Source organism: Chlorocebus sabaeus, chromosome 25, assembly GCF_047675955.1.
Source record: "Chlorocebus sabaeus isolate Y175 chromosome 25, mChlSab1.0.hap1, whole genome shotgun sequence".
Lineage (NCBI taxonomy): Eukaryota > Metazoa > Chordata > Mammalia > Primates > Cercopithecidae > Chlorocebus > Chlorocebus sabaeus.
The window spans coordinates 15,722,315-15,745,838 of record NC_132928.1 but is presented as its reverse complement, the minus strand read 5'-3'; the positions used below and the strand labels follow the sequence as shown (position 1 = coordinate 15,745,838).

Sequence of the window (23,524 nt, the reverse complement as noted above, 5' to 3'; positions counted from 1 at the left end):
AGAGATGTGACTCTTCCTTTTACTTGAAACTTTAGAAGCCGTTGTAGGGTTATTATTTGGCCTAATTTCAATATGGTTGTGCCTCAGGGAATAGGGAACCAGAGGAGACAGAAAGAGACAGGGAAGCAGTCGGTTGGTGGAGCAGTCAGAACACACAACATTTATTGATTATGTTTGCTGTCTTATATGGGTGCAGCTCATGGCACCTCAAAACAACTACAATAGTAACTTCAAAGATCCCTGACCACAGATCACCATAACAGATATAATAATAATAATAAAGTGTGAAATATTGGTAGAACCACCAAAATGTGAGACAGAGATACAGAGTGAGCATGTGATATTAGAAAAACATGGCATCCATAGATTTGCTGTATGCAGAGTTGCCATAAATCTTCAATTTGTAAAAACATGCAGTATCTGCAAAGCACAATAAAACAATGGCATGCCTATAATTATCCCTGCTCTTCGGGGGCATGGATTGCTCACCCTATTTTGAAGACTACCAACAAGCTCACATTTTCCATTTTGCCCTTAAGAGTGGAAGAGTCAGTCCTGACCATCTGAGGACTCCTGCTTCGTCACACTGACTTCTGATTCTTTCAGCCCCGGTTATAATCCAGTGGTCAGGTGGCACAGAGCAGCCCCTCATGGGGTACCTGGGCCAGTCGTGGGTACATCTGTGAACCCAGCAATCAGCAATCTCAGCCCCTCTGGTGTTATTCCCCCTTCTCCTCACCAGCCCCCTGTTCCAGGACCTTCTCAAATGCCCGATGGTGACTGATCCCTCTCTCTCCTTCCCAGTGCTCTGAACAAAAATATTGAGTGTCCTTCTCCTTCCTGTACTTAAGTCACTTACAGATCTATCTGTCTTCCAAGACTTATCTCCATTTAAACTTTCAAAGCCTCATTTTCCTCAACAGTCAAATGACGATGTTAATTTTCTGTGTATCCAAATGCTGTGAAGTTGAAGTGGAGAACCCTTGCGACCATGCCTCGCATACTACCTAGAATGCACCAGGCACACAATAGGGCTCCTACATGGCCAGGAAGTCTGGATCTAGAAGGGAGAACTCTGTTCTCCCTCACAGGGTATTAAATGGAAAGACATGTTACCCTGAAATGATACCATAGCCTGCTAAACCCTATCCTAGCCTAATGGCACTGAGCTAACTGCTAACGGCTGGAGGTTGCTCCCCCAAGAGACTCCGTGAGTGGTACCAAGATGGGGATGCTGCCTTTGGCTTCATCATTTGAAGATGGGACCCTGGCAGTGGCTCCCTCTAGCTTAATCTCCCAAACCCCAAAGCACGCACAGGCATCAGCTCCCCTCCTCCCAGGTCTCCTTCCGCCCCTGGACCTCCCTGACCATTCAGGAGGCAGGGCCATTCCCAGGCCAGAGAAGGAAGGCGGGGGAAGGCTGCCCCACTGGGCTGAAGGGCAGCTGTTTATATTATAATTAAGGTTTTACAGCATAAACTGAAATGTAGCTTGACTATTCCTACAAGGCACTGGAGGTAATTACCACTGCTAGAGGCATTCTCCACTGCCAATTATTTCCCTTCCTAATTGAATAACTTAGGCCACATTGTGGAGGGCCAGCAAAAGGAAGGAGGTGCTTTCAAATATGGACACTCCTTCAGAGGGCTCAGAACAGCGCGAAGCTTAACACACTCTCAGTCCAACCCTATCTGAGAGTTCTTTCCTAGGAGCGTAGCATAGAGGATAAGAATGTTAGTCCCAGAGTTCTACCATTTACTAGTTCGGGCAGATCAAACTCCCTGCATCTATTTTCTCTTCTATAAAATGGGAATAATTGAAGTTCAGGCAGATTGCATTTTATTACACATTACTACGTTTTGCAGATACTACAGTTTTTTTACAAATTGAAGGTTTATGTAACCCTGGATCAAGCAAGTCTGTTGGTGCCATTTTTCCAACAGCATGTGTCTCTGGGTCATATTTCTCACAATACCTGTGTTATTCTCACAATATCTCAAACTTTTTCATGATTACTGTATCTGTTATGGCGATCTATGACCAGGAATCTTTGATCTTATTATTGTAATTGTTTTGGGGCACCATGAACTGCACCAACATATGACAGTAAACTTAATAAATAAATGTGTGTGTTCTGCCTGTTTCTCCACTGACTTGGTGTTTTCCCATTTCTCTCTCTCTCTCTCTCTCTCTCTTTCTGGGCCTCCCTATTCCCTGAGACACAATAAGACCAGTTAATAACCCTACAATAGCTTCCAAGTGTTCAAGTGAAAGGAATAGTCACACATTTTCCACGTTAAATCCAAGGCTAGAGATGATTAAGCTCAGTGAGGAAGGCAAGTCAAAAGCTTAGATAGGCCAAAAGCTAGGCAGGCCTCTTGTGCCAAACAGTTAGCCAAGTTATGAATGCAAAGGAAAAGTTCTTGAAGGAAATTAAAAGTGCTACTCCAGTGAACACAGGAATGATAAGAAAGCAAAACAGCCTTATTGCTGATAGGGAGAAAGTGTTAGCGGTTTGGATAAAAGATCAAACCAGCCACAAAATTCCCTTAAGCCAAAGCCTAATCCAAAAACTTCGTGCGACCCGTTTTATTGCGTTATTAGCTTTATTGCAGTGGTCTGGAACCAAACCCACTATATTTCCAAGGTATGTCTGTATAGACTTCACAGCATTATTGTGAGAATCAAATGAAATAACAATCATTCTGGCATATAGAGAACATTCAATAATTCTGGCTTAAGGAGGTGGATCCAACAGAGGGTATGACCATGGAGTTGAAGGCATTTTTCTCTTCCCTACACAGGTGGATGAAACTGAGGCAGAAGTCACGCTTCAGTCCCATATGCAACAGCTTGGTCTAGAGTACCAGCAGCAGATAGAAAGCATGCCTCCCTGGCTTAAAAACAAAAAATTCCTTTGAGTTACAGAAGAAATGGCCCCTCCCAAGAAAGCTGGACAGATATTCAAGATATCCAGTCTCTGGGAGTGTTTGTCAGTCCCTTTGCCTCCTCTGTATCCACACAAGGTGGCTGGCATTGTGCACAGGCTTGCAGTGGCTTCCTCAGCCCCAGGGAAACCCATGATTACTACCACGTACATCTGTTGAGGGCTTTCAACTCTTTCAACTTTATTCTACTCTCATCTCTTTCACACCTCACAACCACCTGGAAAATAAAAGTATCCTTCCTGGTTTACAAATGAACAAAAATAGAGACTGAGAGAGATTAAATAACTCACATAAGCTCAATCAAGGACTGAAACACAGCTCTCTGCCTCCAATTTTTCCCACTGCTCCTCCGCAGGAAGGAAGTCCATTCAGCTTTCAGGGTTCACCACACACTCCCTTCCCAAAGCCCAACTCTTTTGCTATTGAAATTATATAGTGCGTTTAAAACATCACAGAAGCCAGAGACCGTGAATTCTCCCACTTTAGCGTGTATACAAGTCTCTTAGGGAATGTGTTTACAAACGAAAATTCCAGGGCCACACTCCCAGGAAGTCTGACTCCCTGCATCTAAGATGGGGCCCAGGAATCTGTAGGTTAACAACGTCCCCAGGTTTTTCTAATTTCAATAGTTCAATGAGACAGCAACAGAGGCCTATGAAAGACCACCGATGGGACATCAGTGAGTTGACTTAATCTTTCTGAACATTCATTTCCTTATATGCAGAGGAAGATAATAATATTTACCTCTGCTAGGTTTTGTGAAAATTAAATGAGATAATGCATGTAAAGTGTTGTGCACCGTGCTTGGCACATAGAACGTGCTCTGGTGACATCAGTCCTTGTTAGCACGACTGCTGCTGTCATGAATATTACCGAAATACCACCAAGCCTTGTGTTACTCAAGGGATAAATTATTATAAGCTTGAGACCTTATCATTTGGAGTCACTAAATCTACAGAAAATTGGGATGTAAAAGAAACATAAATAGAATTTGATAAATTTAAGTCATTTTTTAATAAGACTGACTCATTTATCCTCATTTAACTGCCTTGGGGTGGGGGTGTTGGCAGCTGTTTGGACAAACAGGAGTTTGTTGTTTAATTAGCAGACACTGATTAATGGCAGGAAAGGGGAGCAACTGGTAGATATGCGGGGGGGTGCTTCTTGAGAACTGGCTTTAAATTAATGTGATCTGCACAAAAATTCAATAGCAGATAGCACTGAGATAGAGAAGAATGTATAGACCCCATCTGCAGCCACGAACAGCTTCCTCCTAGTTATCCTCCATTCCCCTAGGACTCTGGGGACATCTCTGAGTGCAAGGGCATCCTGGGACCCCAGGCTGCCTCTATAGGTCGGAAGTCTGGGTGAAGAGGAGCTCTGCCTTCTTATTAGGGAAAGCTGGCCCGGAGGCTGCCCTAGGACTGCTTCTCCTGGGGAAAATAAAACAAGAAGGAAGAAATTTCAGAAGAAAGTAGGACAAATTGAGCTAAGTGAATGACTTACAGACTGTCAGTGGTGGGAACCCCGCACTCCACACATACACACACTTTGAATTTGGCAAAAAGCCCAGGTGAGGTATGAAGTGACTGTCAGCCAGGACTACCCACAGGCTGGCCTGAGGCTGGTGGCCTGAGCTTTATCAGAGAGCCTCTAGAAATCTGCATTTCACTCAGGCCACCTCCATCTCTTAGTGAGGCCAAGTAGGCACACACACACAAAAACCAAACAATTTCGGATTGGAGAAGGTCCAGAAGTACTCCTGGGTATATTTTGACCTCTCAGGAAGTAGGTTCTGAGAGAGCAACCCCAGCATTTCCACACCTGATAGGGCAGGGGCAGGTGGCCATCAGTACTTGACGTCAGGCGAGTCATGCTTCAGCCCTTCCTTTGGAAATCTGAGGCCCAAAACACATTTTATGGATGAGAGCCAACCACTCCGGAGCGTTGTCTCTTGTTTAAGCTGTGCAGTGAACTACCTACATAGTGTGAATTGAGAGACCTGGAAAGTCTCATCCCCCAAAAACACCCGCTCCCCAAGCATTTCTGTCTCCAAATGTGTCTGTCCCCTCCTACTACAACATATCCAGGCCGTAACTTTCCTCTCTGATCCAAGTTCCTAAGGTGATGCAAGAGCAGGAGGGATACTCCAAGGAGAAGAGGCTACAACAGTAACAGGTGAGGCAGACTCGGGTCAGTCCTGCTCTTGCTTTCTCTAGAACCCCATCCCCTGCCTTCATTTTCTGTCCTACCTGCTATTCTCCATGACCTTCATTTGTCTCTGTCACCTGCTTACTGTGCCTTTCCCATCTCTATGTCCATCCTATGCCAGGTCGATGCTGGATACACAGTGGGCTCAATCCATGCCTGAGGAATGACTAAGCAATGAATGAACAGAGAGGTGTGGAAGAATGTTCAGGGTGAGGGCTGCAGGCACATCCATGCCAGCCCTCCTTTTCCCCCAGGGCAAGCCCAGAAGGAAGCAGACGCTGGAGAGAAAGGCCTGGCTGTTAATCTTTTACCCAAAGCTCAGCTCCACAGTAACGCTCTTTGTGCTGCCCCTGCTAACTGGGGACAGAAAATGTGGAAACATCACATATTTGCCTGTAAATCTGCTGCTTTTTATGTAAAAACATTCATGACTGGCTTCATGTTTTAGTCCTTACTTTCTCTCCCTCCTCCTGTATCCATTTTCATAACCCCTTGTTCTCACATGTCCAAACAACGTAACTAATCACTCTGTCACCTTGATCCCCTGCAAAGGTGCCTTTTCCACTGTTTCCCCCCAACCCGCCTTCACCATCTCCTTCTTTTCCAGCTCTTCCCTCCAGGGCAGCAGACTCTTTCATCCATAGTCACCAGGGCACACAGATCTCGTTTTCTTTATGATTCATCTTCCAAGAGGAGAAATGACCAGGATCAAGAAATGCATATGTGACATTGCTGGGGAAATGTGGCTTCAGACAAGACAGGAGTTGGCAGAAATGGAGGTTACTCACTTCACTCAAAGTGAGGACTTAGAAGAGGTTGCCTTGGGTGGGGAGTTTTATTGGTTTTCATATTTATCACTGTGGAGTGCTATTAATGAATTGCCATCCTCCAAAATCAAACCATCAAGGTTGCATTTGGGCAATGAAGAACTGCTGGTTACAGAAAGTGCCCCTGTTGGTCTGACAGTTTCTCATGATCAGGAAGTGTCACTGGGTGATCTGGACACCAATGTCCTGTGAGCCCCTCAGTGCTCTCCTCTGATTGCTCAGGAGCTTTGACACACTACACTTTGTCTGTCCTTCTGGAAGCCCTTTCTTTATTTGGTTTCCAGAGACCACAAACTTCTTGTTTTCTTTCTACATCCAAGGACATTCTTTTGCCAGGTCTTCCTCTTCTTCCTAATCTCTAACACTCTGAGTAATGTAGGACTCAGACCTTGGACCTCTTCTCTCTCTATTCCACCTGGCTTTGTCATCTCTCTCCTTCATGGATTTAAATATCAGGTTGATTCATAAGAAACATCTGACGATCAATCTTTTTCACCTGTAAAAAAAATGACAAGTTCAATGGTCCTACCTAATACTATATAGCATAACTCCCCAATCTTTATCTCTGTCCCCTGACCTCTCTTTGAAATTCAGATTCTTATCCAGCTGCCTACTTAGACACCTCCACTCAGTTGTCTAATTGGTATGTCCAGATCAACCAAGGCAGTTCAGAGTAGGACTCTAGACTTCCCTGCCAAGTTTGTTCCTCTCCCAATCTTCCCCATCTCAGTTAAGGACAACTCCACTCCTCTGGTTGCTCAGATCAAGAACTTAATAGTCATCCTGGCTTCTTCTCTTTCTCCCACATGTTACAGAAGTAAGTTCTTTTAGCTCTAACCTCACGTCTCACATCTTTGCTCTTATCATCCTAGGCCAAGTTTCCTGGGGTTGTTTCCTAGATTAGTGTAATGATATCCTAACTGGTTTCTGCTTCTGCTTCTACTCTTGGACATTCTATAATCTACTATCTTTACAGCAGTCAGAGTGAACACTCTGAAGCATACATCACATTGTGCCATTCTCTCCAGTCCAAATACTCCAACGTCTTCCAATAATGCTCAGAATAAAATCTAAACTCCTTACCCTGCCTATTTCCCAGCCCCTGCCCGTGTCTCTAATCTTCATCTCCTTTGCCTGCTTCACTCAGCTGTAACTCAAAGCCTTGCTCCTTCCCACTTCATCTGCCTCTGACACTCTCATTCCACTCATTCAAGTGTGTTCAGTATCACCTCCTCTGGAAAAGCTTTCATAGACCATCCCATTATCAGTAATAGTTATCCCTTCATCCTGCCTTCTTTAATATGCTGATCACATGATAGTATATGATAGGATGATTTGTTTATGTGTTTATTATCTACCTACCAACTAGAACCTAAGTTCTCTAAGGGCAAATATTGTTGTCTCTTTCAGTGTCCTTTCCTAGTGCCTGGCACCTGATAGATGCTCAGCAAGTGTTTAAGTGAATGAATGAATTGATGAATGAGTGTGCCAGGCCCCCAGCTCTGTATCCTGTAGAGCTCAATACATAGTTGATGCTTGAGAATCTTGAGCCAGAAGAACTTTGAGCCAACAGTCTAATAATGGTGTGGGATTAGGATTGTACTGCAATGTGAGTTTGTAGTTTTTAGAATACTTCCTTATATATGATAACCACTACCTCCTCTTTCTAACAGGATGGAGGATCCCAAGGAAGTCACTTCTCCCTTTCCATTTTCTCCATCCAAAACATTTAAGTTTTTTTTCTTTATGCAGTGACCATGACATCCTTGGTGTTGGCTATCACAACGATACACACACACCACACCACATCACACCAATAATGATAAAAATAATAGCAAACTTTCAATAAGATCTTGCATTGAACCAAGCACTGTTCTAAACTTTTTACACATATTATCTCATTAGGATGGCTTAATAATCCTATAAAGTGGGTGCAGATTGGATTTCCACATTCAGGTGAGGAAACTGACTCACAAAAGGGACTAAGTAACTTTCCAAAGTTTACACAGCCAGTAAGAGAACAGGCCAAATGTTTCTGAGGTTTTCTGAGGTTTTCAGTTTGGGATAAGGTCTTTAGTGATGCTATCCACAGAAAGTCCCACTCTCCTACTGTCTCTCCTGTCCAGATTGCTCAAAGCTCTGAAAATCCCATAAAGACAAGGGCAATGAACATTAAGGGGTTCCTGTGTTATAGGGAGAAAGACCCTAGGTCCTCATATCCACCAAGGCGATGTGCTTTCACCCAAAGTATGACCAAGGCAGTGACACAATAGGGCCCTTTTCCATCATTTACCCTCTAAGGGTGCTCTGTGTCACTCAGAGCTGGCCCTTTTTCCCAGGCCAATTGAAGGACATGTTTGCCTCACATCTTCAAGTGAACAGCCGGAATCCATGTAGCAATTTCCCCTCCCTCGCCCTCCCTTGTTAGCTCAGCTCCATCTGGTAAACAGGAGTCCTGGTGCCCCCAGTTTTCAACCCCCTCACCTGATAGGTAGCACCTAAAGAAAAAGGCTTTCTGAAAAAAATCACATCACCCGCACTGCCAAGGACAAGGAACCCTCAGGCTCATGCATTGATATGGTTTGGCTATGTCCCCACCCAAATCTCATCTTGAATTCCCACATGTTGTGGGAGGGACCTGGTTGGAGGTAATTGAATCATGGGGGCAGATCTTTTCCTGTGCTGTTCTTGTGATAGTGAATAAGTCTCACGAGATCTGATGGTTCTATATGGGGGAGTTTCCCTGCACAAGCTCTCTCTTTGTCTGCTGCCATCCGTATAAGACATGACTTGCTCTTCCTTGCCTTCTACCATGATTGTGAGGCCTCCCCAGCCACATGGAACTGTAAGTCCATTAAACCCCATTTTCCTACATAAATTACCAAGTGTTGGGTATGTTTTTATCAGCAGTGTGAAAATGAACTAATACATGCATTGATGTCTGCCTCCTGCAATCCTGGCAGTGGGACCAACTGGTTGCCTAGAGGCTGCTGCTTCTCACACAGGGATAGCTGACAAGGCACAAGGGCATTGCTCCCAGCAGGCTTCTGCCCCCTTCCTGGCAGTGCTAGGCCAGAGAAGAAAGAGTGGGGGAGAGGGAGGGATCTCTCTCCAAAGTTTGGAGAGCAAGCAAAAAGATAAATGGAACCAATTTCAAAAGGAGTTACAGGGCATCTGGGGAAGCAAGACCCCTGAGTTATAGTTAAGACTCTGAAGAATCAATTAATATGCTTCACATCTACCCCACCTTACTCTTGGATGCACCAAATGCTTTCAGGAATACCCCAGGGTCCCCTCCTCACAGCTAAATAGGACTCACTTTCCACAGCACTAGAAATGAAGACTGCCAATACTCAAACTTTATGTGCAAAAGCTGCTTTTCTGAACCTGGATACAGAAAGATTTAAAGGCATACTTGCAGTGCAGTTTTTCCAGAGAAAGGGGAATGAAAAGGAAGAGGGAGGGAGCAGGGAGAGAGAAAATATTAGCTTAAGAAATCTCAAGTGTCTGACCCAGGAAGAACCCGGTGCTAGAGGGAAGTTGAGCTGTGACTGAGGTTTTCTTTTTGCAGTCCTACAAGGTGGTTAATGTCAGCCAGTGGTGGCCAGCTCATTATTGATGGGTTGCCCAGGTTGGAATGACTCATCTTTGCCCCAGACTTTGACCCTCCACATGGATCATCCCCTGTTTAACAACCTAGGAAGTTGGTGAACCCCTTGCCAAGCACCAATGAACTTCAAGACTTTCAGAAATCACAACCTTTGTAGGTATCGGTCTCCTCATCTGCAAAATCAGGCACTGAGAAAATGATTTCTAAGGTCCTATGTCTAATTTTCTGGAATTTAATAAAGACCTATAGTGGGATATGATTGGGAAAAAATCCTTTGCTTATAATGGAATGGTTGCTAAGCAAGTCCCACAAAATAAGCAGTAGAGTCTCCCACATAACCTAGCTTTAAAATTTTAATCAAAGCACATGAACTGAAATCAATCAAAATGTGTACTGAGGGAAGGGGCTGATTGCATATTAATTTCATTATTACCCATATATATCCACCATCTCTCATGAGATCAGTGACATATGATCATCTTATTGGTAATCTTCAAAACAATTTACTAAATAATGACTAGTTGCCAAGGCCTATGGTGGGAATTTTAGAGAATGCAGAAAACTAATATTATATTGTCTCCATCTTTATAATAATACAGACTAATACAGGAAATTTAGAATCAAAATGGAATTTTTTTTAAGTCTAAGACTGACTACTGTTCATTTCAATGTTGACAAGTACGACATCCAGGTAATGCTAAACCTCTGAAGCAAAAATGAAAATGTACAATATTATTATCACTAAATTATATCACTATAAACAAGTAATCACTAGTGCCCTGCAAATGTGCATAGAATATTTACCTTAGCCCAAATTTTGTTTAGAGAAAATCTAATCTTTCTCCTTAAGATAATGCTCAGGTTGGTCATTTTAGTTTCAATACTATGTAGACTTGAGATTTTACCCACAACAACCTTGCAGACAGAACTGGCTATATAATTTGTGGGGTCCAGTACAAAATGGAAATGTGGGGTTTCTTGTTTACAAATTACTAATACTAAGAATTTTAAGATGGCAAAAGCAGGGTATTAAACAAAGTGTGGGCCCCTTCTAAGGTCGAGGCCTGCTCATAGATTATCCAGAAGTAGCCATGGCTGACATTTAATGAGTTCTTGCTGTCTGCTAAGCACAGCTCTAAGAGCTGTACATTTATTAACTCTTTTAATCCTCAGAACAACCCTGGGAGGGAAGTACTATTATTCTCTACCTATAATAAGGAAACAACGGCATAGAAAAGTTAAGCATCTTACCCATGGATCCATGGACAGGAAATAGAGCCAAGATTTCACGGCAGGATTTTGAGGCAGACTGGGTTCAGGTCCCATCACATTGCTACACTATGCTGCTTCTAGTAGTCATTCTCCCAGACTGAATCTGGAAATTATACTAATGGATTTCCACTCCACAGAGTCTTTTAATTTTCTTCTCTCCTAAGATTAACACTGGGCTTGAGTAACTCTGAGGTTGTCACAGTTCCAAGGAACTGCAATGACTAGGGGCCTTTTGCATGTGTGTGACTGGATGGATATGGGCAAAGCAAAGTAAGCCTGAATGCAGAGAGCTGGGCATAGTTTTTCTTAGACTCCTGCATGTTATTGAACCCCCACAGTCAAAGCCTGTTGAAGCTTCACAGCTAAGGCTCTGGGTAAAAATGGCTCAGACCAAGAAGGCGCACCAGGCTCCAATAAGCCTAGTTCTGTTTCATGCTGGAAGGAAGGGGTCTCGGGGCAGAGCTGGGCTTGCCTGCAACAACCTTGACTTCTAGCTCACAGCTGTGGCCTTGCTCCTGGGCAGGTCCCACAGGAGGAACCTCCATGCTAGGCACTCCACCCTTGCCACAGAGTTAGTCACACAGAGTGGAAAATGAAGAGCGCTGTTCTTGGAGGGAAGAACGTTAGGCAGCCTGGCCCTCTGCTTTCTAGAACTGTGGTTTTCCAACTTCAGTTGGGCATAAAAATCAACTTAAAAAAAAAAGTCGGCTCCCATGCTTACTTTTTATATATAAGCCTTCCAGGATTTCTGATGTAGGTGATGCATTCTTCAAGAATCATCATCTAGAAAATGGATAACCTTCACATGATGGGAGCATTGCCAAGGGAGGGTCGGTGACCCCTCTCCTTCACCATCAGAGATGAGCCAGCTATACCACCACCACTTCTAGCAGGGCTGAGGCAGGTCAGAAGATGAGACGCCTGAAGGAGGGAATGCAGCCCCCAGCTTTCTACATGGATGCTAGAGTCCCAGGTCATTCCTTTTTAACTTTGGCTAATAATCTTAATCAATATTTTTATTTTTACTGGAGCATAAATTGTGCCCCCCACCATGACCTGCTATCCACAAAATGATGAAGGTTTCCATGCAAACTTTTCTCCTTATAAAGGGTTTTCAGGCCTCCTCTTTCTCTCTCTACCTGCTGTTTCTTCTAAATACCATTTGGCTTGAAAAACTCTAATTTTGAGGAAATTCCTTTTTCTCAGAATGGATCAGAGTCATCAAACGCTGTTGATGAAATAGACTTTAGAGAGCATTCAGCCCGGCAATTTTACTCTATAGACAGGGAACTGAAAGCCAGATGAGGCCAGAGCTGACTAGAGTGACATAGAGTGGGGTCCACACTCACATGCATAGGTAAGGCCACTGAGCAGACCCTGCATACTCACTGTTCACGCAACCCAAAGATGTCCCTTCTCCCCACAGTGCCACATCACACCCAGTAAGCTGACACCCACCGCAGGGCATGTCTAGACTCCCTTCACTGGATTTCCCATTAAAGCAATGCTGAAAACAGTTTTTTTTAAATCTCTGGAAATGAATTGATATCTCATATAGCAAGAATACAGCAAGGGGGCCGGAAAAGTCCGCTGTGAACATGTTTTTTAAAAAAGTTAAAAATAAACAGAACGATCAGAAACCAGATTAAACTTCCAAGTTGAGAATGAGACGTGGAAGATGAAAGGCCTGACCTGTTCCTAACTAGCCGGGCTGCGGCTCAATTGTATAATCCTTTCCTGGCTACATGGCACTGGAATTCATAAAATTGTGGACTTTTAGAACTGAAAAAGATCTTAGAGAAGTTGTCTAGCCCAACCCCTCACACTGGGGATGCTAGGGATGGTAAAACTGAAGCTCAGAGAGATGAAGACACTTGCCCGAAGTCACACAGCTCATATTTGTTAATCAACCAGGGTTATTCTTGCAGCTACTGAAGGAATCACAATGGATGTGTAATTTGGTCCCTGGCAAAGAAAACTTATTACCTAGTAGTTTGATATCTTTCCTATGTGTTGTAAAAATTTCAAACAGATCACCTAGTAGAGAAATGTAATCACAGTTTTTAATTAACATAAAGTCTCCGAGACATTTGTTGTTGTTATATTACTTTTATACAGTGTAAATCAATTAGCTGCAACGGGCTAGTGGGTGCAGAGAGTGGCAGTCAGTCACTGGGCAGATAATTGCTCTGTTGCTGAGATTAACACCTTATCATGCTATTAGGACTGCTTATGAATCTTGTAGTCTCGACGAAGCCTACAATTTAGGGACTATTCATTCCAGCTGTCTCCATTTCGATAGCCTCCTACATGCAAACAATTGTTGCACTAAGTGCAGCATTTAATTAAAGGCCCTTCCCATGTCATGGCTACAGTCACGGGAAAGACAAGAGACCTCGTTTGTTTTGGGGAAAAAAAAAAAAAAAAGGCACCTCTTGCTGGTGATTAGTTAGTGTTAAAGCAATCAGGATTAAAGTCAGGGAGGCCATGAAAGAAGGATAAGATATTGATGACTGTGGAATTGTCAATTGGAAAGTACATGCATACCTTTACTTTCGTGTGTTAGTAAGAAATCAGCGATGAGAAATATGAGCCTGGGTTTCTTCTCACTTTAAAGGGTCATATCATCAAAGCCTGGAGTGCTCTGCCTCTTCCCAAAAGTCCAACCAAGCATCTTACCAGAATTGTTTTCAACTATCAGATTCTAGCATGAGAGGTCAGAAATTGGGGATTGACAAGGCAGGTTGGGGAAAGCATGAACCAAGACATTCAGATTGGTTTGCTGTATCCAAGTACAGAGAGAAATTTATCTCCAAGGGAGCTCTGATTATATTTTAACAAAGGGAAGCTTTCCCTGGGACAATTCTTACTGCAATAGGAGACACCCCCTCCCCCCAAAAAAGTCAAACAGGCAACAAATAATTTTACCATTACCAGGTAATATGTGTTAATTGCTCAGTTTATATACTCAGAATGCCATACCATTAGAGACTGTGTATGCATTGTAACTAGAGCATTAATAAATTTAAAATGTGCCTATTAGGATGACAGCTTTGGAGGTGCAAAGGAATAACAGTTATCACTTGGCAGAAGCCGCTCTCACCCCATCTGCCGAGACTTTGCATACATTTTCAGCTTCCTGAGCAATGATTAGGCCTGTCAGAACCTCTTTAACCTTCTAACTGCTGGTCCCCACTGGCCGTAATTAGAGACTAATGAATTCAGAAGATGCAGGCCGTGAGGAAAACTGCCTTGACAGTTTGTGTACAAATTAAGCCCCAATTACTTCATGCATCTTTTGCATCGCTGATACAAGTCTCTGTTATTATTTTTGAATATGGTCATTTTAGCAGAAACGAAGAACTTGGCTAATGTATTTTGTCATTTTTATGGCTCATCATAAAGAAAAAACATACTGGGCGGGTCATGAATATGTGAAATAAACTACAGCAGATTATAAAAAGAAATTAATTTTCCTCTTGGGAATACCCTACCACCTTTTCATCCCCCCGATGGATAAACTTATTAATATGGTTATTTTTATCCTGATAATATCTGCCATTGAAGGAGCCTGACTCATAAGCAGGTAGTTTGGCTTAGGTTTAGCCTCTGTGTAAGGAGCATTTGGGAGTGAGGTGCCCCTTCATTGCTAATCCTGGTATACAGACTGCTTCAAGAATATTGTCAGAAATTCTTTGTTCTGTACCCTTACTTACTCTTCCACCTTCAGTGGCCACGGTGAAAAGTTTCTAACTCCAAGAGGCATAGCTTTTAAATGACAATAGAAAGGTCCAATGTCACATTCTTTAAAAAAAAAAAAAAAAAAAAAAAAAAACACTTCTCGAAACGATAGTGAATCTTGTTTCAGCCCCACAGGTCAACCTGACTAGATATTCTATTTTAGTCATTTGGAAGATCCCTTCCCCTACTCTCTGGGGTCACACAAAAATCCTGGCTTATATGTCCTCAGAAAGCCCGGGGAGTAGGTCCTCATGTCTGCAGGATGGTCATCACCTTTCTGGCTATTTCTTTAGCTACAAGATGCTGCTGTTGGCAGTGGGTCCTGCCAGATGTCTTGGTCTCTGTTGCTCCAGGCAGCTCAAAGATCCCCCTGCCGACGGTCCTTCCTTGCTGAGGACCAGTATCCTATAGCCATCCTCCACTAAAGTTCCTACATGCCAGAGGGCTCCTATTCCTCACCAGCCTCAGAAAAAGTTAAGATTCTTCCTTCTGTCTGGCCACCTTCAACTCCCCAGCTTAAAGCACTTCCCTTCATTCTCTGTGGTGGTAGGCAGAATAATCCCACCCTGCTTTAAAAAATGCTTATGTACCAATCCCCAGAACCTGTGATGTCACCTCACATGGAAAAAGAGACTTTACAGATGTGATTAAGCTAAAGATCTTGAGATGGGGGGATTATCAAGGTTGACTCAGTCTAATCACAAGGTTCTTATTGGAGGAAGACTGGGGGATAACAGTCAGTAGTAGGAGCTATGACAATGGAAGCAAGAGGTTGGAGTGATGTAAGGAAGGGGCCACAAGCCAAGGAATGCAGGTGGCCTCTAAGAGCTGCAAAAGGCCAGGCAATGAGTTCTCCCCTGAAGTAACCAGAAGGAGCTGTCCCTGCAGGCACCTTGATTTCAGACTTCTAATGTCTGGAAATATAAGACAATAAATATATATTGTTTTAAGCCACTACATTTGTGGTAATTTGTCACAATAGCAGGAGGAAACTAATACAGACTTCTCCAATGGAAACTTAAAGATTTGTGTTTGTATCATAATAATTACTCCAATAATAATTAATATAATAATTTATTTTATATAAATTAATAGTATCTTTCCTCTCATCTCTAAGATTGAAATCATAAGCTATCCTCATGAGGATGTTATGGTAACTAATGCAATTAAAGAATCAATTGGCTATGTGGACCAAAGTAGATATGCAATAAAAAGTTGACAAAGTACAGCTCAAAAGTGAGTCTTAGTATGAATATGAGCCAAGACGGTGTCAGCCCCTACCTGGCTTCCTCTGCACTAGGTCCACACAACTGGATCTTTAATGGTCTCTAGATGCAGGCTGCAGCCCACCAATTCTTGAATGGCAGGAAGCAGTAGTTTCTTATCTAGTAGACCTAAACCTGACATACCTACTCTTTTAGGCTCTGAGTACTGTAACCAAGACCCATGTATTTTGTCCACTGTATCACCTCCAGGTCTTCTTCACAGTCAAAAATTATCTGGGTCTCAAGTTTAGAGAACAAGATAATGGAGTTTGAGTAGCTCTGAAATTATAGTGAATTCGTCTACTGTGTTGGCTTCACCTGAGACCTTAACCTTAGGGCAAAGAAGCCTTAATTCTATTTGCTTCACCTGTTGAGGACTCCTGTTCTGGAACTAGAAGCTACATCCTCAACCCAATCCATTGACTGGGGCCATAGGACCCCACATCATACTTGTTCATCCCTTTCTGGGGCCTATGTCTTTCCTCTTTATCCCCCATATTTAACCACATTCATCAGCCATCCTTGGATAGATTCTTGAGTGAATATCAAAAGCTAACTTGACTGGGGGGATTTGATCCACACCTTAACACCTGCTGTTGTACCACTGAATTGTTCTCTCCAGAGCTACCTGAGTCATGCTGTCCATTTACCCCAGACCATCAAGTTCTCATCCTGTATACGGCTCTGCTTATGTTCTAGATTGCCATCAGTCCATTGTTAAGGCTGTCTCTGAGTAAAGAGAAAAGCTAAATAAAGATGGTCGTGGCTTAAACACTGACTTAGAAACTCATTTCATTAGAGTGATTTATTAAAAAGCAGTACTTAGGAAAAGCATATTATTCATCTCTTTAGCACGATTGCATTAGAGGGATTTTTTTCTGGTGACAACTTTCGAGGTAGGTTTTTTAAAGAACAAACACAGTCTAGTGGAAAATTATGCCTAGAGTCTCAGCCTGCAGTGACAAGGTACAGACTGCTACAAACTGAGGCCTTCCCATAGACCTCCCCTTCCTGTGAACTCCTAACTCAGCTGCAGCCTGACAGAATAGTAATGAGAAGTATGAGAATCCGGGAGCAGGGAGAAAAAAGGGGTGGAAACAAGAGGCCCCAGAGCCTTCCCACACCCCCGAAGACCCATATGGGGAAACAGCTCTCCAGCCTTCAGCAGACAAACTTCAGGAGATGCTGAAGAGAAGAGGGAGGACTAAACTCACAGAGTCTGGAGCTGCGTTTTAGATTCACAGAACCCCAGAATGGGAAACTGTGGACCAGAAAGGCCAAAGCAGGACCACTTTTTTCCCTTTGTGATGGCAACACAGCAGGCCTTCCTATCAGGCCTTCACGGCCGTGGTCTTGAAATGAACTCAAGAAGTGCTGCTGTAGGCCAAGATCAGAAAGTGTACCCCATGGACACCCGGAGCCCCAGGAGGTTATACGGTCTTCAATGAGCCTGGTATTATACCCTCATTCTTTCTCCTAGCAAAGTGAAAATCATTTCTATCATTGCTGTTCAAATTGTGGCTCATTTATTTGTTTGTGAAACTGACATTAACTAGGCTTTTGAAAGACCTCACCCACGGATAAGGTTCTGAGCTAACACACCCTCCCTGCCACCTAGAAGAGTTTCTCTCTGTGTGTCTTTGACTTCTCATCTTCCACATCTTGACTCTGGGATCTCCACACTCATTCAACAGAGGGTCTTTGTACTTCAGAGGAGATTCGGTGCCTTTTATAAATTTAATTTACATGGAAGCCTGGTAAATGGTTTAGGGTCTGAAGGGAGATAGGCCTGACCCCGCCACACCCTGGCAGTACTCTGCTCAGAAACGTCACCCAATGCGTGAGAGACAGCATGCATGCAGTGGGCTGGGCTACAGGTCTCCTTCTGTCTCAACTACTAGAGGTGGGACAAGTCAGGGTGGCCCACTACCGTGTGAGTGGAAAGCTTCTGAGTCTCATTTACACCATATTTGTTTTTGGAGCATATCACAGAACTTACCTTTGAAAGGCTCGTGCTTTCTAGATTTGCTTCTGAAGTTACAATAAAATTCCTCTTTCACATGGAAAATGTTAATTTCACCCAAAATGAGGTTAAATGAAGTGTGATAGGCCCACAATGGTTTATTATGTTCTTTTTTGGGGGGAGGAATGAGGTCTCATTCTATTATTGCCCAGGCTGGAGTGCAGTGGCACAATCACGGCTCACTGCAGCCTCAACCTCCCCAGGCTTAGGTGATCCTCCCACCTCAGCCTCCCAAGTAGCTGGGACTACAGGTAATGCCCCTGGCTAATTTTTTGTAGAGATAGAGTTTTGCTAGGTTGCCCAGGCTGGTCTCAAACTCCTGAGCTCAAAGAATCCACCCACCCTGGCCTCCCAAAGTGGTGGGATTATAGGTATGAGCCACCGCTCCTGGCCATGGCTTTATATGAAAAAGCAAAGACTGTTCATCACAATGTTGGGAAAAGTAGAGCCCTAACTGCAGTGCTCCAAAACTGGCCCACATAGGAGCACCCTCTCTGGCAGTGTTCCAATCCATTGCCTTGTTATGTTTTTATAAGTCTCTTTATCTCACTAAAAGCATTCTCCTTTAAGGATGGAGATGATTCATCTAAGTATCTCTCTAAAATGCCTAGTTTACCAAGAGCAAAGTCTTCAAAACACACTGCAAAATCAAATTAAAATATATCACTAACAATGAATGTATTCTTAAGAGGTACCCCTGATGGTTAAAATATATTCTTAAAAGTTAATTTCTAATGGAGTCCCTTCCATAGAGCCCTTCTTAAACACACACACACACACACACACACACACACACACACACACCCCGCAAAATGATTTCCTAAAACTGAAAAACTGAGCAGGTCATTTTCACAGTATCTCTGCCTTCGGAGTGCAGGCTTTCTGAAGATAAAGACTGTTTTCTGGACTCTGTATTTCTGCACATCACCTAGTTCATTGAGACCATCCAGGGATGCATCACACATTTATTTAGTACTTACGTAGTGGGCTGGGGAAATCGCAGCCATCGAGACAAAGTCTCTCATTGACATTCTAGTGTGTGCTGAGAGGTGGAGGAGAAGGAAATAGATAACAGAGGAGCAAATAAAAAAACACCAGACACTATAAGGCCTATTAAAAAGTAGATGATGGGTGGTGACTAGATGTATGAAGCGTGCCATTTTATATTGAGGTTCAGGAAAGCCCTCTGAAAATCGAAATTAAATTAAAAATGCGTTCAGTATCCACATGACAAGAAGGAGCTAGTCACGGAAGCATCTGGAGCAAGAGGGTCCTAAGAAAAGCCAACAGCCAGAAGCAGGACTGGCTTGGAATGGTGAGGAGCTGAAAGAAAGCCAGTGTGGCTGAAGTCTTTGAATGGCAAGAACAAGTTGAGGAAATGGGGTCGCAGAGGTGAGCAGGAACCTGATCACAGGGAGCTCTGTGGGTTTTGAAATATGTTTGGATTCTTGAAGCGGTAACAGAGGCCATTAGATGTCTTAGGGAGGGAAGAGACATCATCTGCTTTATGTTTTAGAGATCACCCCAATGGCTATGTTGGGGATGGAAGGCAGGTAAGAGGAAGCACTGGGCCACCAGTTAGGAGGCTGCTGCGGAAGTCCCCTGGAGAGACAGCCTTGCCAGGGAGGACAACTGAGCAGGAGTAATAACTGCACAAACATCCCTCAAGAAATGCAGGAGAGGGTTTCTGCACAGAGGAACAGCACGAGCAGGATCTCATGGAAGAGATCCTTTTCTCCAGGTATACCAAACTCTCAGTTCCAGGCTCACAGTACCAGTACCAGGCTCACAAGTTCATTATTTTCACATGGATATTCTCCCATATGAAGTTTATAAATGTATTGCCAAGTTCCTTGTTTAAGGGGGACTAGAGTGAGGCTGAGATGAGTGACAAGAACAAGAGGAGGGAGATGAAGAGTATATGAGCTCTTCCCTTCCCTTTTAACTCACACCACGGTTCCTAACACATATAAGTGTGGGTATGTATATCTTCATGATTTTCACATAGATATTCTTCCATGTGAAGTTTAGAAATGTTTTGCCAGGTTCCTTATTCAAAAACATTGTTTGGAATTTGATTGGGATTGCATTATATTTATAAAAGTAACTTGGGGAGAATTGACATCTTTACTGAGTTGAAGTTCAGTGAGCCTGAGAACTTGATATACCTGGAGAAAAAGGAGTCCAAACAGAAAAAAAGAAAAGAAACAAGAGAATCAAAACATGCCAGACACACAGGAGTCGTCTTAGCAAGAGAGTAAAAAATGGAAGGCTTTTATAAAAAATAGTATCAACAGAGTCAAGGGACACAGAACAAGACCAGAAAGCATGTAGGCCTACCCCACGAAATTGATGGGCAGATTCAACTCAGTAAAGATGTCAATTCTCCCCAAATTATTTTTATAAATATAATACAACCCTAATCAAATTCCAAATGATGTTTTTGAATGAGGAACCTGGCGAAACGTTTCTAAACTTCGTGTGGAAGAATATCTGTGTGAAAATGATAGAGATATGCACAACCACACTGAAATGTGTTAGGAGCCATGATGTGTGTTAAAAGGGAAGGGAAGCGCTCATAGGCTCTTCATCTCCCTCCTCTTCTTCCCACTCCCCTCGGTCTCACTCTAGTTCCCCTCAAATCCCCCTTCCCTCACATCATGTTCTGACTGATGTGAGCTAAAGAGTAAGTGTCCTCTCACACATAACACTACACAGTGTTTTTCAAACTTTTTTGGTTACGACCATGTAAATATATGATGTATATAGAAATATACATATATTATTGAAATAAATGTTTCTGAAATAATACCTACTATTGCCATATGTGACTCATGTTTTTATTTTTTACTCTTTTTTACTCTATTCTATCCAACTCTATTTGGCTAAGAAATTATATGTGGTCAGAACCCTCTTAATTGATTTTATAGCTCACTAATGTGTTAGGACCCGTAGTTTCGAAAACACTGACCTCAGGGACTCTGGTGATTTCAGTCACCAACCCCGATCAGCAACCTCTTTGGCTGAATATTTTACCCAGTTTGCTTTAATGTAAGTTCAGGAAGCACTTCATTTAGATTTCCTGCTAGCTTGACAATGGAGAGAATAATTATATCTCAACTGGTTTGGAAACAAGAGAAGTGGAATTTATGGTTTGTTTGTTCATTTGTAATGATGATTATGATTAAATAAAGCTCCCAGCAGTTCCTCAATGGGAGCCCCAGCTCCCATCTCTGCTGTGGTTAGCTTTTCTCTTCCATCTGGTAGGCCCATTCAGCTCCTCTGTTCCAACAGGTCAGTTTTTTAAAAGCAGAAGGGGGACTAAAGAACATATTCCACCTCATTGCATAGAAGACAGTAACCCTCTAAGGCAAGGTATTTGTTTTTAACTGCATGGAACCGAAGCACCTTCTGAAAAAAAAAATCAAGCTACAACTCTGTTCTCTCTATAAAAATTTAAAATCACATTGATTATCCATCTGGCATATCTCCTAATTATGCAGCTCTTAGTGGACTAATACTCTCTTCAGAAGCAAAACAGTAAATATACAAAGAGAAACATGATTAATAATTTCTTTTTGTTCTGTCTTTCAGCACAAGTCCCCACTCATTCATGCTCTCCACTGAAAATATTTCATAACTGTACCCAAAGACAGACATGATGAACTGTCCCCTGACTATCTGCCCAAGAAAGAGGAGGGAGAGACACACAAGCAGAATTTACTTTTTAGCAGAAAAGCACTGACAGAACAGGCACCCTGCACTGGTTTTTATCTTTACAGCTGAGTGTGTGTGTGTGTGCATGTGTGTGTGTGTGCGTGCACATGTGCAATTGGTACGCTTTTTACTATGTCAACTTTTACTTCTATTTTATTATGTATCTGTTAAGTTCAATTTTGCTTCAACAAATCAGTTTTCTGAATAATCAAGTGAATATATTTTGTTAAACCAGCTACGCCACTTACACTTGAGACAAATCTTTTCTTTTAAACAAAGCTGCATATAGGCTTATTGTTCCAGAAAATCTCATATCCCACTAGATGAATTTATGCACTCAGTCAAAATTGCATGGAAAACCAGATGAATTGTCAGTAATTTATCTTTCACATTTTACTATCATTTTCTTTACACCTTTTTCTCTTTTCAGCACCATTTCTACAAACGACAGGAACCTCTACTCTCTCGCTCCCACTAAAAGAGAAGTCACTAGTTTCCTAGTATAAATGAATTTTGCGTGTAATTTATATCATGAAAACTTTAAAGTGTGATGTGTTCCTTCATGAAAAGAACAACCAGGCTACAGCTTACACAGTTAGTGACCTATTCAATAGCCACACCTATATTTTTCCTTGAGAATAGTACCTTAATTTTTTTTGTGAATTGAAAATATAGCTGACTAAATGTTTGTTTTCCCAGATTCCTTTGACCCTTGGGATGACCATGTGACATATTTCAAGCCAGCAAGACCTAAGCAGAAGCCAGCTGGAAGTTTTCAGAGAAGTCTTTATGGTCTTGCTTTTGGGAGACAGATATGGCTGGCACTGCCCTTCCATCTTCTTTCCCTGAGCGAAGAAGTGATGGCTGGAGCTGAAGCAGCCTTCTTTAGATCATGAGGCAAAAAGTAAGAAAATTACAAAGACATTGGCTCTGAGATCTCTGAACCACTGAACCAACAGTAGCAGCTCACTACCTTCAGATTTGTATTTTTCTGAGAAAAAAAACTATGAAGCCTCATTTGTTTAAACCATTTGTTAGTCAGGTATCCTGTTACTTGCGACCTAAATGAGAGGCATGCAAAATTTTACATGAAGTTCTACAGCCTCCAAATTCTGCAGAATACCTCAGGAACTAGTGCACAGGACCAGGCAAAGGCTAAGCTGGCAGGAGGAACTCTCCCTGTACTGGCACCAGATTTCCTCAGACTTGTTCATTTTTTTATCTTATATATTGAGATTCCAGGTAAAAATTCACTGGAGAGAGATTAATTCTTCTGTCAAAACTCTGTGTTTAAAATCACTGGATTAGATGCTTACAGCAGAAGATTTACTGGCTTTCTTACAGGAAGAAATCCACAGAAATGAATCACTAATGATGAGATTTTAGCAATATGGTGTCTGTAAGATGAAGGCATTTTAATAAAGAAAGTCTAGCCTGAATGCTCTCCTGACGCCATTACTTTCTCTTCTTTCCACGTGGCCTGAGTACCAACCTGATATCACATAACTTTTCCAGTTAGGTTGGTTCATTGTTCTACTGAGAGGTGCAAAGAGGACCGACATAATCCTATGTTGTAACTGAATGCCAGGGATCAAATCCTATGGAGAAGTAAAACCAGAGAACTAAGGAATACTTTAAAATCAATAACAGGTACTTCACAGGAGAAGAAGATGCGCAGACATAATCCTATGTTGTAACTGAATACCAGGGATCAAATCCTATGGAGAAGGTAAAACCAGAGAACTAAGGAATATTTTAAAATTAATAACAGGTACTTCACAGGAGAAGGAGATGCACAGAGGTTAAGTGGCATCTCTCTGCTTTTGTATCTCTCTTCTCCAGCCGTCCTGGCCCTGGGGCAAGGCTGGGATTGTTGAATGTCTTGAGATCAACACTCCAATGAGTTTCCT

The 23,524-nt window shown here is 42.5% G+C and overlaps 1 long non-coding RNA gene across 1 annotated transcript in view; it reads right to left on the bottom strand.

The window, feature by feature from the left end:
* Positions 1-2,001: 2,001 nt before the first annotated feature.
* LOC103230111 (uncharacterized) overlaps positions 2,002-23,524 on the bottom strand; it is a 180,676-nt gene continuing 159,153 nt past the window's right edge. The window contains exon 5 of the long non-coding RNA XR_496414.3: positions 2,002-6,482. This is a non-coding gene — a long non-coding RNA (uncharacterized lncRNA). The remainder of the gene's footprint in view (positions 6,483-23,524) is intronic.